Raw genomic sequence first — 17,532 nt, forward strand, 5'->3', positions numbered from 1 at the left:
CTCAAGGTGCTGAGGGACACCATATTCTTTCGGTACTCTTTATTCTTTTTCCTTTCCTGGTAGTTACTCCATACTTCAGAGCTAGCATATTCTCCTGAAAGAGTTCTATCTTTTTTTTTTTTAACTTTTATTTATTTATGATAGGCACACAGTAAGAGAGAGAGAGAGGCAGAGACACAGGCAGAGGGAGAAGCAGGCTCCATGCACCGGGAGCCTGACGTGGGATTCGATCCTGGATATCCAGGACCGCGCCCTGGGCCAAAGGCAGGCGCCAAACCGCTGCGCCACCCAGGGATCCCTCCTGAAAGAGTTATAGGAACCAGGGCAGCCTGGGGGGCTCAGCGGTTTGGTGCAGCCTTCAGCCCAGGGCATGATCTTGGGAGACTTGGGATCGAGTCCCACGTCGGGCTCCCTGCATGGGGCCTGCTTCTCCCTCTGCCTGTGTCTCTGCCTCTCTCTCTCTCTCTCTCTCTCTCTCTCTCTCTCTCTGTGTGTCTCATGAATAAATAAATAAAATCTTAAAAAAAAAAAAAAGAGTTCTAGGAACCAGAGAAAGTATTACAAACTTCTCATTCCCCAGTGTTTTGATCCTCAAATTCCTGTGGAGGAGAACCCAGGAGGCTTTTTAAATTAAATTCAGTTTAATTCAGTTAAAAAGTATTCTCTTTCTCAGAAGACCATCTGTTATGCCTCTCTCTGATTGTTCTTTTCTCCCTTCTTATGTATTAACTGGAAAACACCATCACTTCCACCTTTGGAAACTCTCCTTCCACCCTCATCCTCATTTGAGGCAAAGATGAGATGAGCTGCATTTATATTAAAGTTCTTATTTCAGTTTGTTTAAAGGCTTGACTTATTTGAAGCACTCATTTTCTTTTTTTGACTCCCTAACCTGAGCAATCTGTCGACAATCTATGACCCAGTGGAAGAAAGGTGACAAAGCTGGGGTTGGAAACATGCAGTATGTAGACAAGAGTGATTTTTTATGACCTTTGACATAGTCTGATATGAGTCATATCTGCGTCCATCTGATTCAGTATTCTATTACCAATAGAATATCTAAAGAGTATGGCATCAAGTTTCATATTTAGGTTCATCCAGCTTCTTTTGGTAACATACAACCGTAATAGTTTAGAGCTAGAATGGACTTCTGCTTCTCCACTTAGTCCAATGCCCTCAAGTATCTTATAAAAAAAGTAATAACTTCTGACACATGCCAAATAGAATATTATATAAGGCTTTTTATATACATATTCTCTGAACATATATTTTATATTCTCTCAAATTCTTATAATAACCACTAGTGGAGAAATCATTATCCTCAGTTTACAGTTGAAGGCCCTGACATTCAGAGAATTTAGGAAGACTTTAAGATTTCTAAGAGGGGGAGAAGCAGACATTTAAAAAAGTACTCTGTATAATAGGGAAAAAAATGCTCAGGGCACAAAATTAGATGTGATGAAGTCAGTTGTGGCTTATTGTATTAGTCTCAGCAAGTCATGATGTAGGTCCCGACTAGAGACTGTGGGGATGCAGAGAAGGGAAAAATAAAATCAATAGAAATTTAGAGTATAGAACCAATGAGATGTAGTGATAAATTTGCTGTGGGAGGTAGGTGGAAGAAGACACAAATCTAACAACCAATTATTGGCTTAAAGAGCTGCTAAAGAGGGGCACATAGGTGGCTCAGTTTAAGTGTCTGCCTTAGTCTCAAATCCCGATCCCAGGGTCCTAGGGTCTACCCCTGGTTGGGGGCTCCTTGCTTAGCAGGGTGTCTGCTTCTCCCACTTCCTGTGGCCCTTCCCCACTTGTGCTCTTTTTCTGGCTCACTTTCTCTCTCAAATAAATAAAATCTTAAAAGCAACAACAACAACTGGCTGAATGGTGGGGCACTTGCAAAGATGCAAAGCCCTGACAAGAAGATTTGGGAAGTGGGGTTGAAGCAGAGAGCAGAACAAGGGTGCAGGGAGCAAGGAGATCATGAAGTGCTGACATGGTACTGGCAACTTCTTCAAGCAGTTTTTAGGACTGGAGATCTGAGGATACATTTCTGCCCAATGCCCTCTCACCCTTTTCTTTCCCCTTATCTGTGTGACAATCCAAATAGTGCTTGGGCTTTGGATTTGAAAATACACATGTTAACGACATGATCTGAACAACTATAGGGGTTGGTATTTAGCAACTCACTTGATTGAAGACCTTGTGAATTTTGGTGTGTGTTTGATGAAAATGGGCAGCTAAAAGCTCAAAGACGCTATTTGGGTGGAGTAGTTTACATAGTAGGAAAGTGTCTCCAAAAAGGGAGGTGTCTGGAGATATATATGGAAAGAAATATGCGGGGGGCAGGGTGTGGTCTCTGTTATTAATGCATCCCATGGAGTAAGCTTGAACCCTGATGCAGACAGGGGCTGCAGGGAAGATCTTAAGGATCTGTTTTCACTGGCACAGAGGCATCTATCATGTGGTTTAGAAACCTAGGTGGTGAAGTAAGAACAGGTTAGGGAAGAGCATCATTTTCCTCTCAAGACTAAATATTTTGGGATTTTAGGCAAGATGGCGGAAGAGTAGGGTCCCCAAGTCACCTGTCCCCACCAAATTACCTAGATAGCCTTCAAACCATCCTGAAAATCTACGAATTCGGTCTGAGATTTAAAGAGAGAACAGCTGGAATGCTACAGTGAGAAGAGTTCACGCCTCTATCAAGGTAGGAAGACGGGGTGGGGGGTGGGCGGAAGAAATAAAGAAACAAACGGCCTCCAAGGGGGAGGGGCCCCGCGAGGAGCCAGGCTGAGGCTGGGGGGAGTGTCCCCAGGACAGGAGAGCCCCGTCCCGGAGAAGCAGGAGCTGCACCGACCTTCCCGGGCGGAAAGGGGCTCCCAGGGAGTTGGAGCAGGACCTGGGAGGGCGGGGATGCCCTCGGGCTCCCGGGGACACTAACAGACACCTGCGCCCCGGGAGAGTGCGCCGAGCTCCCTAAGGGCTGCAGCGCGCACGGCGGGACCCGGAGCAGCTCGGAGGGGCTCGGGGGCGGCTCCGCGGAGGGGGCTGCGGGGCGGGAGCAGCTCGGGGGGGCTCGGGCAGAGGAAGAGGCTCCGCGGAGGGGGCTGCGGGGTGGGAGCTCGAATCCAACAGCGCAGACCAGGAGCACAGGGCGCCGGGACACAGCCCAGGATCCGGCCTCCCCCGGGACAGGCAGAGGCCGGGAGGGCCCAGGACAGCAAGGACTCTCCTGCCCCAGCTGAGCAGAGCAGCGGCCCCGCCCGGAGCCTCCAGGCCCTGCAGACGGAGAGCTCCGTGGTTACTGTGGGAGCTGAATCCTGGGCTCCAGAGCTAGCCCGGCCAAGTGGGCTGTTCCTCCTGGGGCCTCACGGGGTAAACAACCCCCCCTGAGCCTCACAGTGGCCTCACTGGATGAGTTGTAGGAATGGAGTAATCTAGTTCTGAATGGTAGTTAAAATGGAGTTCTTTAATGAAATCCCCAGGGAGTACATAAGAAAGAAGAGCCAAGGGCAGTATTCAAGAGGCACTCACGTTTAAAAGAAAGACTAAAGGGGGAAATCCGTAAAGGAAAGTGAGGCATTTCCCCTAATAGGGTAAACTATTTTAATTTGAAATCCAGCAGGGAGACTGTGTCAGACTGAAGGAGCTTATTTAAAATGATTTACCTTGCAGGCAGTAAAGTATTTCTTTTTCGTAATTCTAAGGTAAAATGTAATTTTAATTTAATGTAGGTTTAACTGTTGGTTTGTGAAGGGTCTTTCATGTTCTGTCTCTTAAGTAAGTCTTTAATTACTTATAGATTGAGAGCCTATCTAGAAAAATTGTGATTTCTTCCCTTGCTCCTGAATCTGTATTTAATAACCGAATGTCTGCAAATAGTACCAGGCAATGCAGTAATTATGCAATTACTAAAGGTCATTGTTGGCATAAATATATTTCATTTAGATGCAAACTTTTCCTGCTATATTATAGACACTTCATAAATACACTGATCCATGTTAGAAATTGGTACAGATTTGTCACATATTGATACCAATAGTTTAGAAGTAGCCTAAATTTATTATTTTGTCATTTGCTTCCAAGATGACAATAATTTCAGGCATGTGTTAGGCACTTGATCTAGTTCTGCTCCAACCTCTGTTTCAAAATTGTGTCTATGCAACATAATTCGCTACAGGATAGATGTGTTTATTTTCTGGATATAACAGAGCACTGGGCCTAGCCTTAAAAGACCTGAAGTTAAAATCCTCCTCCTTCTGTTTCTCAGATGTTATACTTGGGCAAGCCAGTTAAGTGTATTTCAACAAATTCTTTGCTAAATTTCTAGTCTTACCAAGTACCGAAAAACAAAGCTAAATAAACTATAGTTTTAGAAAAATACAGACATACATAGAACATTTCAAAATAATGTGTGAGAGGTATGTGCAGAGCCTAGGAGTTTGACAGAGATCTTTCTTTTTCAGTTTGAGGAATAAAGGGTGGGCAGCTATTTCTAGAGATGTCTGGGATGGTTCTTTTTATTTTATTTTTTTACTTTAAAATTTTAAAATATCCATTAACGCATAATGTATTATTAGTTGCAGAAGTAGAGGTCAGTGTTTTATCAGCCTTCTATAATACCCAGTGCTCATTACGTCACATGCCATCCTTAATCATCACCCAGTTACGCCATCTGCCCACTTCCTTCCCCTCCGGGGACCCTCAGGTTGTTTCCTATGATTATGAGTTTCTTATGATTTGTCTCCCTCTCTGATTTCATCTTTTTAAATTTTTTCCTCTTTTCTCCTATGATCCTCTGTTCTGTTTCTTATTAAATTCCACATATGGGTGAGATCGTCTGGTAATTGTCTTTCTCTGATCGACTTATTTCACTTAGCATAATATCCTCTAGTTTTATCCATGTCATTACAAATGGCAAGATTTGATTTTTTTTGAGGGCTGAGTAGTAGTCCATTGTGTGTGTGTGTGTGTGTGTGTGTGTGTGTGTATTACATCTTCTTTATCCACACATCTGTTGATGGACATCTGGGCTCTTTCCATAGTTTGGCTATTGTGGACATTGTTACTACAAACATTGGGGTGCAAGTACCCATTTGAATCATGACATTTGTATCTTTGGGGTAAATCCCTAGTAGTGCAATTGCTGGGTCATAGGGTAGCTCTATTTTCAACTTTCTGAAGAACCTCCACACTGTCTTCTAGAGTGGTTATACCAGCTTACATCGTCTGGGGTGATTCTTAAGAGGTAAACATGTGTGGCAGTTTTGGGGGATGGGGAAAAGTTGGTGACTGAAAGGTCATAAGGTGGTTACTCAACCACAGAGAGTATAAAGGCAGTGCTAAATGAACAGCAGGGTATGCTTGGGGAACTCTGGGCATTTTGTATTACTTGAAAGTAAAATATGAGATGTGGAGTCAGCTACAGAGGACTTCATAGGCCAAATGAAGTCTTGGGCTTTGGAATGCGCTTGAAGGGACTTGTTAAAGTATGTTGAGAATAGCAGTCACAGTCAGATTTGTGCTGCTGTTACTTATATAATTCTGGTGGCAGTGTGGAGGGTGCTTTTGAAAGAAACAAATCGAGGCATTTTTAATGCTTCAGTGAAGCATGATAAAGGCTTGAATTTGGGAGATACTTGAGTCAGGGAAAGGAAGAGCATAAGAAAGAGTAAGGAGGTATCTATTTATGACAGTGCTTGCTGAACTAGAAAAAGCAAAGCTTGAAGAGTGAGAAAGACCTGAACTTGAACCTACCTTCATCATTTAAGGGTTTGAGCCCTTGGCAAATATTTCCTGACTTTCTGCATTTATGAAAGTGAGGGTGACACTGCCTTGTCTTATCATGGAGATTAGATATAACCTAAAGCACCAGAAGACATGCTAAATGTAGAATGTCAGTAAATGATTACTAGTATTACTATTTACTTGATATCACTTAACATCTCTAAAACCCATACTTCTCTCCTACAAAATTGTAGGTTTGTTATGATGTTACAATGAAGTAGTGTTTGTTGATGATGAATAACCTTTAGATAAACAGTGTTTTCAGAAAAAAAAAATGTTTTCCCTACTTGAAAGAAAAATAGCTTTGGACCTCATTTTTTTAAAAAACTATTCTTATAAACAATGTAGTTTAGTGTTTCACTGAATGAAAGCAAATACATGAGAATATTGTCTATTGTCTACATGCTAATAATGAGCATCTTTGAGATTTAGCTCTATGGAGTTTTACATTATAGTGGTTAAGAATAGGAGAACTGAGGGGTCAGACAGATGGTTTATTGTATGTATCTGACTAAGTTAACTTAACCTCTTTATGCCTCAGTTTCTTGATTACTAAGTGGCTAAGTGGCTAAACCTGCTAAGATATTTGTGAGGATTAAATTAGAAGTTACATATGTAAACTCCTCTGCTGTATGTTTGGGTACCAGTCCTTGGGTTGCCAAGGATTTACTAAATAGTGGCCAGTTTTTTTTCAGTGCAGTGTTCAAAAGAGTGACTTTATGGACACTAACTTATTTAATTAAAAAAAAAGAAAAAACAAATAACATCCAAGGATGGGCATTACTTTTATGCCCCATTTGCAGACTTAGGAATGTAGACTGAGAGGTGGGATTTCATTTTTCAAAATCACATAGCAAGGGAGCTAGCTCTAGAGCTGAGGATAGAATAGTTCCTTATATTCAGTGTTGCATTCCCTGAATCTGATATATACTCCTACTAGGGCCTATGCTGGTGTCTCTCTCCCCTCACCCCTACCCAGCCGTGTCTTCCTAACCCCCAGGGTTGTAGGACAGTGTCTGTTTAAGCACAATGCAGTCAAGAGCTATAACACAGACTGTGGTTTTATGCAAGAGCTGAATGCTGCTCCCCACTGTACTGAGCTCTGGATGGTTCAGTCTGCCTAGGGTTTCAGCTCTAGTTTGGCTCCCTTTCCCATGAATAAGTGGTACTCTCTGACAATTCCTTACCTCCTATTCGCACCAGGGCCTGCCCAACTGAGGTGTATATTTCTGGGGTGAAGGAATTTTAGTGATGTCCTCTGAGGGTCTTATGTTCCTCCCTTCCACCAACCAGAACAGCCTCAGCCTGTTTCATATGAGCTGATAGGCTGTAGACTTAATTACCACATGAGTATGGTCATGGGTTTTTTATTGCTGATGGACAGTGTGCAAGCCCTTTTCAAACCAAGCCATAGACAGATATCTTTATTATACATGATAATAATAATATCAATAAACAGGGTGGAAGGTAAGAGCTGGAAGTATCTCATTTGTGAATAGACATGCTCATTTATGGAAAGGCTCTATTAAAAAAAAAAGAAAGGCTCTATTTCTCATGTGTCAAGTCTACATGTCTTTACAGATAAGGACAAGTAGAGAAAACCATGGAATTTGATTTGCTTTACTTTTTTTTAATTTAAGGATTTATTTGTTTGTTTATTTGAGAGAGGGACAAGGAGAGAAAATCTGAAGCTGATTCTGCACTGAGTACAGAGCAGGACATGGGGCTCAATCTCATGATCTCATGACCGCGAGATCATGACCTGAGCCGAAGCCAAGACTGAGACACTTAGCCAGCTGAGCCACCCAGGAGCCCCTTGATTTGCTTTTCAAATAAATATATGTTTATCCAGCTCACATTCAAAGTAAGCCTTGGGCAGCCCGGGTGGCTCAGCATTTTGGCACTGTCTTCGGCCCAGGGCGTGATCCTGGAGACCCAAGATTGAGTCCCATGTTGGGCTCTCTGCATGGAGCCTGCTTCACCTTCGGCCTGTGTCTCTGCCTCTGTGTGTGTGTGTGTCTCTCATGAATAAATAAATAAAATCTTTATATATATATATATATATATATATATCTGCACTGTTTGTAGGACACAAATGCCAGACTCGAAGACCTTCAAGCAGCACTTTGAAAGCAAGCATCCTAAGATTCTACTTCCTCCAGAATTGGCTGATGTTCAGGCATAAAGTTGTTTACAGGTGATTTCATGACACCTTTGACTCTTTTTTTGTAAGATTTTATTTATTTATTCATGACAGACACAGAGAGATCGAGAGGCAGAGACAGAGGCAGAGGGAGAAGCAGGGACTCGATCCCCAGTCTCTAGGATCCTGCCCTGGGCTGAATGCAGGCGCTAAACTGCTGAGCCATTGGGGTTGCCCACCTTTGACTCTTCTACTGTCTCAGACCCTAGGTAACAAACCTGTAGCTGCTTTTCTAACAAACTGTTGATCAGCAAAAATAAAGGGGCTACAGAAACACTCATTTTTATGCTGTTGTTCCCTTTTGGGCTTCATGCAAAGACAATTCTGCGTAAGTGTACAGTTGATTCTGATTTGGAAATCTGAAAATCAGTCCATCCTTGTTATAAAAATTTTTTCACAATTGTAATTATATTGATGTTCATATTGTGTAAAATAACTCACTTAATAAAGTAGTACTTTGATTTTACAAAAAAAAAAAGCCTTATACTCTGAAGTATTTTAGGCTTGGGGGACTCTACACTTTAAGTGAATCACCATCATGATTTACATAGCAATAATTGCCATTATGGTTTTATTTACTTTTCCCTGTTCATTTGTGTGAGGATACATTGGTGAAACTACAGATAAGTGTCCCTAATTGAAAAAGAAAAGTTAAATTGTTCTTGAAAAAAAAATTGCTCTGTGTATCTATTTCTGTCTTCACTTGTGGTGCCAAAGAGGTAAGTTATAAGGCACAGATGCCCCGGGTGGTGTTCTTTATAGAAGTTATCCATGCATTGGGACAGAAAGGGAAATAGCTTTGAACTTCTTTAAATCCAGCCAGAACTACACTAACTCATGAATAAACAATATCATGTGTTTTGGAAAAATATCAGCTATCATATCCATATGTGTTTTTCTGAAGGCTTTTATGTAGTGGTTTTGATTCTTATCTCAAAGTCGGTTGCTGCATTTCATCAAATAATTGCCACAGACCCCTGCCTAAGCAAAGCGTTTTGGTGACTCTGTTACTAATAAGCAAGATTTAGAAACCAAACCAAACCAAACCAGACCAAACCCAAAACTAGCCATCTGTCAAGTTTGTCACTTGTCTACTCTTTGAAGAAGCAACAAATGAGTTACAGATGGATCATTATTTACAGTTCCCTGACATGTCCAAAGGGCTTGAAAGATGTTTTCTACAGTGTTACCACTACACAGCATTTAAAACTTCCTCTTAAAAGAAGCTCCTGCTGCTGCTTCTTAGCAGGTGGCCCATAGAACTGTAGGAGTTGGTTGATCACATTTTCTCCATACCAGGACCGCTGCTCCATGTTATAAGGAGTAGACTCAGACGAGGAAAAAGATTTGTGCCTATATGTTTAGGAGTGGTGCTGGACAGTCACACTTGATTCCTTTCTTGTCCTCCTAGCAAGACTCTGAACATGAGTCCTTGTTCACCAATGCTGGGTGGCCACCATCTTCCCATTCCAGGGTAATTGGCCCAGATGTCACCTCCTTACAGACAGTTTTCCTGACCATACTCTCCAAGAAGGTCTCCCTTACTACTCACTACCATTGTGTTCAGTTATTTTCTTCATACACCTCCCACAAGTTTGTGTATGAATACCTTTAAAAAAATGATCCATCACTCCTTTGGGATTGTAATCTCCAGAATCCACATCTGTTTGGCTTATTGCTGTTCATCCACAGTAGCACATTGTACAGAGCAGGCACTCAATAAAAGTTTGTTGAGCAAGTGTGAAATGAGGAATTTCATAGAACTGACATACCGCATCTTAGGTCTTTCTTTACCTGCCTTGCTAATGTCACCATTCATAATAATTTTTAAAAATTAATTAAAATAGTGTGTTACTTTAGTGGACAAAATTTTCACCTTTAAAAAAAAAAAACAGCTGGCATAGAGTTCCTTTTGGAAAAAGAACTTCTCCTCCAGAAAAATACCTATATAGTCTACTTTGGTTTAGGATAGGAGAGACACCAGGATATGCTCTATACTACTAAGATGAAACAAGTTGTTAGAGAAAATGCTTGGTGTAAGATGTTACTACAAATCAGAGTTGGAGAAGGGAGCCGTGCATCACAGTGGGACCCTGGAACCTTTAAAAACAAAAAGTGTTTACCAGTTAAGAGGTGAACACTTTCTCATGGCAGGATAACCACAGTCTTTAGAAAGCACAGCTGTCTAAAATCTGGTTTTAAGTTATTAACATTCTTTGGCATAAAAGTACCAAACTTTGGAAAAGTCTGCTGTGTGCACATATTTTTGGGAGAAATTTTGGGAAAACCAGGGAAAAGCAGCCATGCCCACCCTTGGTCACTGTGGAAGTAGGAGCTGGAACAGCTGCAGAGATGACAGGTGGATATAAGTTAAATGTAAGTGGCCTCTTTCAAGTTGTACTTTAAGTTTATACCTTGAAAATATTTTTGGTTGATTGGTTATGGACTTAAGTTAGTTATGCACTGAGTGTTGCATATAGATTCAGACCCATGTACATATACATAGAATATAGTCATTGGTTAAAAATAAAATGTTTGGTATTTTTAGTGACATGTGAATACAAAAGCCGAAGTGTGAGTTATGATTTCTGTTTTTAGTGGTAGGAATTCTATATCCTCTGTCAGCTGCCTGTAGAAATTTGTGGTGACCACAATCAATTTCTCAAGGGAATGCTAGAGAATCCTAAGCTTTACACCTTGTGAAGGAAACTGGCCTCCTGCCCTGGCTGGGGGGTAATGGTGAGGCCATGAGAAACTAGGGTCTTTCATGGCAGGCCAGACTGCACCCAGGACTCCCCTGGAAGAAAGAGGTTCTTGGGTGATTTGAGGGTTCTCTTTGGGACTTTAATCTCTAGAGTATTGTTTTTTTTATTTTGGTTGTCATTGAGAATGTTACTTATAGGTCTGTACCTTTTTCAAAGCCAGCCAAGTCTGGAGAAACACTTGTTAAATATAAAATCCACATGCTTAAGGGCATTTGCTTTTTCTCACTATACCAGATATGCAATTAAGAAGTGAATGTCAGGTGATGGACTTTCAAAAGAATTCTTGATCATCCTTCCTTAGGATGTAAAAGTCAGTAATGAAGACTCACATTTGTTTTATCTTTTTGGTTTAAAAATTGTAGGATGGTAATACCTTATTAAAATATATAAATACATAAATTACCATTTATTTCAAAGCCACAAGTAAAATTACGCTTTTGCTCATGTAAAACGAATCTCATTGTACTCTTACAGTTTAGTGCTCTTGATGGCTTGATTGTCTTCTTTGAGATGCCTTAGTATGTGGGTATAACATAGAATAAGGGAAGCTTCCCAAATGGCTTTAGAGCAGGTTCATATCTGGTTCTTCAGCCGAGTTTATATTTATGTATCTTCTCTTGAATTACTCAGTAGTAATTATTTCAGTAGTCCAGTGTCCCTAAATGTGTTTCTGCACTAGGATCATTCTTGTGTTTAGTGATCTTCAAGGAAAAATATGTGTGGGAAAGTGGCAATGCTTAGAAGTAAAAAACACAGGTTTCTAATGATGGAATCAGGCACAACTGGATTGCCTTTGTCATGCCACTTAACCTCTATGAAAATTATTTTGTGCGAATGTAGAATTGGATTTATTTCAGATGACTTTTGCTGTATCAGGTCTTGTGGTTTAAATGGCGATTACGAGTACCTTTGGAAAGTTGAATAGTTAAATATGCACATTAGCTCTGGATATTAGTTTATTCATATTTGTTTATCTGCAGCTCTCTCTGTATAAAACATCCTTCTCTTCCTTGTTTGTCTGTTTATTTAATCTCAAGTCCTTGAAGGTGTATTCCCACACTGGTTTGCAGGGGATCTGTTCTGACTTCCAGGTCTCTATTACACGCTCTGTTTTCATATGCAGTTTCTTGCCCTAACACATGATGCTGTAATTCATCCTTGTCTTGCCTATATCCTCCCTTTGTCTCTGAGCTCTGTGAAGGCAGCAATCTTATTTTTTATTGCTGCATTCTCCATGTCAATCACAGGCATCGTTCTGATACACAGTCAGCCCTCAATAAGTATTAATTTAATGATTACTTATTTATTGATTTTCCAAGTGGTATTTATTTTTCTGAGGGAAATAACCACTTATGTTAAAAAGACTTCACGGTGGGCAGTCTGGGTGGCTCAGCGGTTTAGCACCTGCCTTTGGTCCAGGGCATGATCTTGGAGACCCCAGATCGAGTCCCACGTTGGGCTCCCTGCATGGAGCCTGTTTCTCCCTCTGCCTGTGTCTCTGCCTCTCTTTCTCTCTCTCAGTGTCTCTCGTGAATAAATAAATAAAATCTTTAAAAAACAAAAGACTTCACGGTACAATCATGTGCCTTATTTCTGACTTTATGATATGCTTTTAACAGAGAAATGATGGATTATTTATATAAAACAAAAAAGAACTTGGAATTCCTGTCTTCAGAGAATTTTACACAGAAGGAAACTAAGATCCAGAGAAATTAATAATTTTGTCTGATGTCATGGAGCTTGTTAATGACAGAACCAATATTTCAGAGAGGGAGGCATTGTTCCAAGGTGAATATTTATGGGTTTGAGGTCATCATATGTTAAATTTTGATTTAGCTGTTTGGCTGTAATGCATTGGCTAAGAATTTGACTTCTCCAGTCCTTGGTTTCTTCACCTCTAATTTGAAGAGAGTGTTCAGGAAACAGGGTGAGACAGAATACTGTTCTTGTGATAATTAAATTAACTTGTGAGTACGTTTTGTGCAGTTGTGTAGATGTATACAATAGTAGCCATGACTTCTCAGTCTTATGACTCTTATATAAGAGCTCTTTAAATTATTTATTTTATGTAGCAATCTGGGTTTTTTTTTTCAGTTTTATTAAGATATAAGTGACACATAACATTGTGTCAGTTTAAGGTGTGCAACATAATGTTTTGATATGGGTATGTATTAAGAAATTATTGCCGCAATAAGTTTAGAGAATTTGTGGTGCTGCCTCTGACTCCAATGGAAAACACTTAATCAAGTTTTTGAATTACTATTATTCCTAGACAAGTAGGTGTGCAAACACTTCTTGTTTTAATGAGATCCCTTGCTATTTATTCAGTGCCCTTGCAAACACCTAAAAAGGAAACAACCACCAATTTGATTTGTATCTGTTCTCTCTCTCCTTCCTATGAATTTAATTTTCCAACCTTTAGATTTTTTTCTAATAAATTTATTTTTTATTGGTGTTCAATTTGCCAACATACAGAATAACACCTAGTACTTATCCCGTCAAGTGCCCCCCTCAGTGCCCGCCACCCAGTCACCCCCAACCCCCACCCTCCTCCCCTTCCACCACCCCTAGTTCATTTCCCAGAGTTATGAGTCTCTCCTGTTCTGTCTCCCTTTCTGATATTTCCTACCCATTTCTTCTCCCTTCCCCTCTATTCCCTTTCACTATTATTTATATTCCCCAAATGAATGAGCCCATATAATGTTTGTCCTTCTCTGATTGACTTATTTCACTCAGCATATTACCCTCCAGTTCCATCCACATCTAAGCAAATGGCAGGTATTTGTCATTTCTAATGGCTGAGTAATATTCCATTGTATACATAAACCACATCTTCTTTATCCATTCATCTGTCGATGGATACCGAGACTCCTTCCACAGTTTGGCTACTGTGGACAAGGATGCTAGAAACATCAGGGTGCAGGTGTCCCGGTGTTTCATTGCATCTGTGTCTTTTGGGTAAATCCCCAGCAGTGCAATTGCTGGGTCGTAGGGCAGGTCTATTTTTAACTCTTTGAGGAACCTCCACACAGTTTTCCAGAGTGGCTGCACCAGTTCACATTCCCACCAACAGTGCAAGAGGGTTCCATTTTCTCCACATCCTCTCCAACATTTGTGGTTTCCTGCCTTGTTAATTTTCCCCGTTCTCACTGGTGTGAGGTGGTATCTCATTGTGGTTTTGATTTGTATTTCCCTGATGGCAAGTGATGCAGAATATTTTCACATGTGCTTGTTGGCCATGTCTATGTCTTCCTCTGTGAGATTTCTCTTCATGTCTTTTGCCCATTTCATGATAGGATTGTTTGTTTCTTTGGTGATGAGTTTAATAAATTCTTTACAGATCTGGGAAACTAGCCCTTTATCTGATAGGTCATTTGCAAATATCTTCTCCCATTCTGTAGGTTGTCTTTTAGTTTTGTTGACTGTATCCTTTGCTGTGCAAAAGCTTCTTATCTGGATGAAGTCCCAATAGTTCATTTTTGCTTTTGTTTCTTTTGCCTTCCTGGATGTATCTTGCAAGAAGTTACTGTGGCCAAGTTCAAAAAGGGTGTTGCCTGTGTTCTCCTCTAGGATTTTGATGGAATCTTATCTCACATTTAGATCTTTCATCCATTTTGAGTTTATCTTTGTGTATGGTGTAAGAGAATGGTCTAGTTTCATTCTTCTGCATGTGGATGTCCAATTTTCCCAGCACCATTTATTGAAGAGACTGTCTTTCTTCCAATGGATAGTCTTTCCTCCTTTATTGAATATTAGTTGACCATAAAGTTCAGAGTCCACTTCTGGGTTCTATATTCTGTTCCATTGATCTATGTGTCTGTTTTTGTGCCAGTACCACACTGTCTTGATGACCACAGCTTTGTAGTACAACCTGAAATCTGGCATTGTGATGCCCCGGTTATGGTTTTCTTTTTTAGAATTCCCCTGGCTATTCGGGGTCTTTTCTGATTCCACACAAATCTTAAAATAATTTGTTCTAACTCTCTGAAGAAAGTCCATGGTATTTTGATAGGGATTGCATTAAACGTGTAAATTGCCCTGGGGAACATTGACATTTTCACAATATTAATTCTGCCAATCCATGAGCATGGAATATTTTTCCATCTCTTTGTGTCTTCCTCAATTTCTTTCAGAAGTGTTCTATAGTTTTTAGGGTATAGATCCTTTACCTCTTTGGTGAGGTTTATGCCTAGGTATCTTATGCTTTTGGGTGCAATTGTAAATGGGATTGACTCCTTAATTTCTCTTTCTTCAGTCTCATTGTTAGTATATAGAAATGCCATTGATTTCTGGACATTGATTTTGTATCCTGCCACGCTACCAAATTGCTGTATGAGTTCTAGCAATCTTGGGGTGGAGGCTTTTGTGTTTTCTATGTAGAGTATCATGTCATCGGCAAAGAGGGAGAGTTTGACTTCTTCTTTGCCAATTTGAGTGCCTTTTATTTCTTTTTGTTGCCTGATTGCTGAGGCTAGGACTTCTAGTACTATGTTGAATAGCTGTGGTGAGAGTGGACATCCCTGTCTTGTTCCTGATCTTAGGGGAGAGGCTCCCAGTGCTTCCCCTTTGAGAATGATATTTGCTGTGGGCTTTTCATAGATGGCTTTTAAGATGTTGAGGAAAGTTCCCTCTATCCCTACACTCTGAAGAGTTTTGATCAGGAATGGATGCTGTATTTTGTCAAATGCTTTCTCTGCATCTAATGAGAGGATCATATGGTTCTTGGTTTTTCTCTTGCTGATGTGATGAATCACATTGAATGTTTTATGAATGTTGAACCAGTCTTGAGTCCTGGGGATAAATCCTACTTGGTCATGGTGAATAATTTTCTTAATGTGCTGTTGGATCCTATTGGCTAGTATCTTGTTGAGAATTTTTGCATCCATGTTCATCAGGGATATTCGTCTATAATTCTCCTTTTTGGTGGGGTCTTTGTCTGGTTTTAGAATTAAGGTGATGCTGGCCTCATAGAACAAATTTGGAAGTACTCCATCTCTTTCTATCTTTCCAAACAGCTTTAGTAGAATAGGTATGATTTCTTCTTTAAACGTTTGATAGAATTACCCTGGGAAGCCATCTGGCCCTGGACTTTTGTGTCTTGGGAGGTTTTTGATGACTGCTTCAATTTCCTCCCTGGTTATTGGCCTGTTCAGGTTTTTTATTTCTTCCTGTTCCTGTTTTGGTAGTTTGTGGCTTTCCAGGAATGCGTCTATTTCTTCTAGATTGCCTAATTTATTGGCGTATAGCTGTTCATAATATGTTTTTAAAATCGTTTGTATTTCCTTGGTGTTGGTAGTGATCTCTCCTTTCTCATTCATGATTTTATTAATTTGAGTCTCCTCTCTCTTCTTTTTAATAAGGTTGGCTAATGATTTATCTTATCTATCTTATTAATTCTCTCAAAGAACCAACTCCTGGTTCTGTTGATCTGTTCCACAGTTCTTCTGGTCTCAATTTCATTGAGTTCTGCTCGAATTTTAATTAACTCTCTTCTTCTGTTGGGTGTAGGATCTATCTGCTGTTTTTTCTCTAGCTCCTTTATGGGTAAGGTTAGCTTTTGTATTTGCGTTCTTTCCAGTTTTTGAATGGATGCTTGTATTGCGATGTATTTCCCCCTTAGGACTGCTTTTGCTCCATCCCAAAGATTTTGAACGGTTGTATCTTCATTCTCATTAGTTTCCATGAATCTTTTTAATTCTTCCTTAATTTCCTGGTTTACCCTTTCATCTTTTCGCAGGATGGTCCTTAACCTCCACGTGTTTGAGGTACTTCCAAACTTCTTGTTGTGATTTAGTTCTAATTTCAAAGCATTATGGTCTGAGAATATGCAGGGGACGATCCTAATCTTTTGGTATCGGTTCAGACCCGATTTGTGACCCAGTATGTGGTCTATTCTGGAGAAAGTTCCATGTGCACTTGAAAAAAATGTGTATTCAGTTGAGTTTGGATGCAAAGTTCTGTAGATATCTGTGAAATCCATCTGGTCCAGTGTATCATTTAAAGCTCTCGTTTCTTTGGAGATGTTGTGCTTATAAGACCTATCGAGGGTAGAAAGAGCTAGATTGAAGTCACCAAGTATAAGTGTATTATTATCTAAGTATTTCTTCACTTTGGTTATTAATTGGTTTAAATATTTGGCAGCTCCCACATTCGGGGCATATATATTGAGGATTGTTAAGTCCTCTTGTTGGATAGATCCTTTAAGTATGAGATAGTGTCCCTCTTCATCTCTCACTACAGTCTTCGGGGTAAATTTTATTTTATCTGATATAAGGATGGCTACCCCTGCTTTCTTTTGAGGACCATTTGAATGGTAAATGGTTCTCCAACCTTTTATTTTCAGGCTGTAGGTGTCCTTCTGTCTAAAATGAGTCTCTTGTAGACAGCAAATAGATGGATCCTGCTTTTTTATCCAATCTGAAACCCTGCGCCTTTTGATGGGGTCATTAAGCCCATTCACGTTCAGAGTTACTATTGAAAGATATGAGTTTAGTGTCATCATGATATCTATTCAGTCCTTGTTTTTGTGGATTGTTGCACTGAACTTCTTCTTAAACGGGAATTTTAAGAGTCCCCCTTAAAATTTCTTGCAGAGCTGGTTTGGAGGTCACATATTCTTTCAGTTGCTGCCTGTCTTGGAAGCTCTTTATCTCTCCTTCCATTTTGAATGAGAGCCTTGCTGGATAAAGTATTCTTGGTTGCATGTTCTTCTCATTTAGGACTCTGAATATATCCTGCTAGCCCTCTCCTGTCCTGGGGACACTCGCCCCGGCCTCAGCC

At 40.3% G+C, this 17,532-nt stretch overlaps 1 long non-coding RNA gene across 3 annotated transcripts in view; it reads left to right on the forward strand.

The window, feature by feature from the left end:
* Positions 1-17,532, forward strand: part of LOC118351389 (uncharacterized) — a 60,610-nt gene that overhangs the window by 21,619 nt on the left and 21,459 nt on the right. For 2 of the 3 annotated variants that reach the window (XR_007403399.1, XR_004806786.2), the window contains exon 2: positions 7,873-7,981. This is a non-coding gene — a long non-coding RNA (uncharacterized LOC118351389). Of the gene's footprint in view, positions 1-7,872; positions 7,982-12,371; positions 13,234-17,532 lie in introns of those variants that run through there. The other variant, XR_007403398.1, reaches the window with a different exon arrangement.

The sequence above is a fragment of the Canis lupus genome, chromosome 18 (genome assembly GCF_003254725.2).
Source record: "Canis lupus dingo isolate Sandy chromosome 18, ASM325472v2, whole genome shotgun sequence".
NCBI classification, from domain to species: Eukaryota; Metazoa; Chordata; class Mammalia; order Carnivora; family Canidae; genus Canis; species Canis lupus.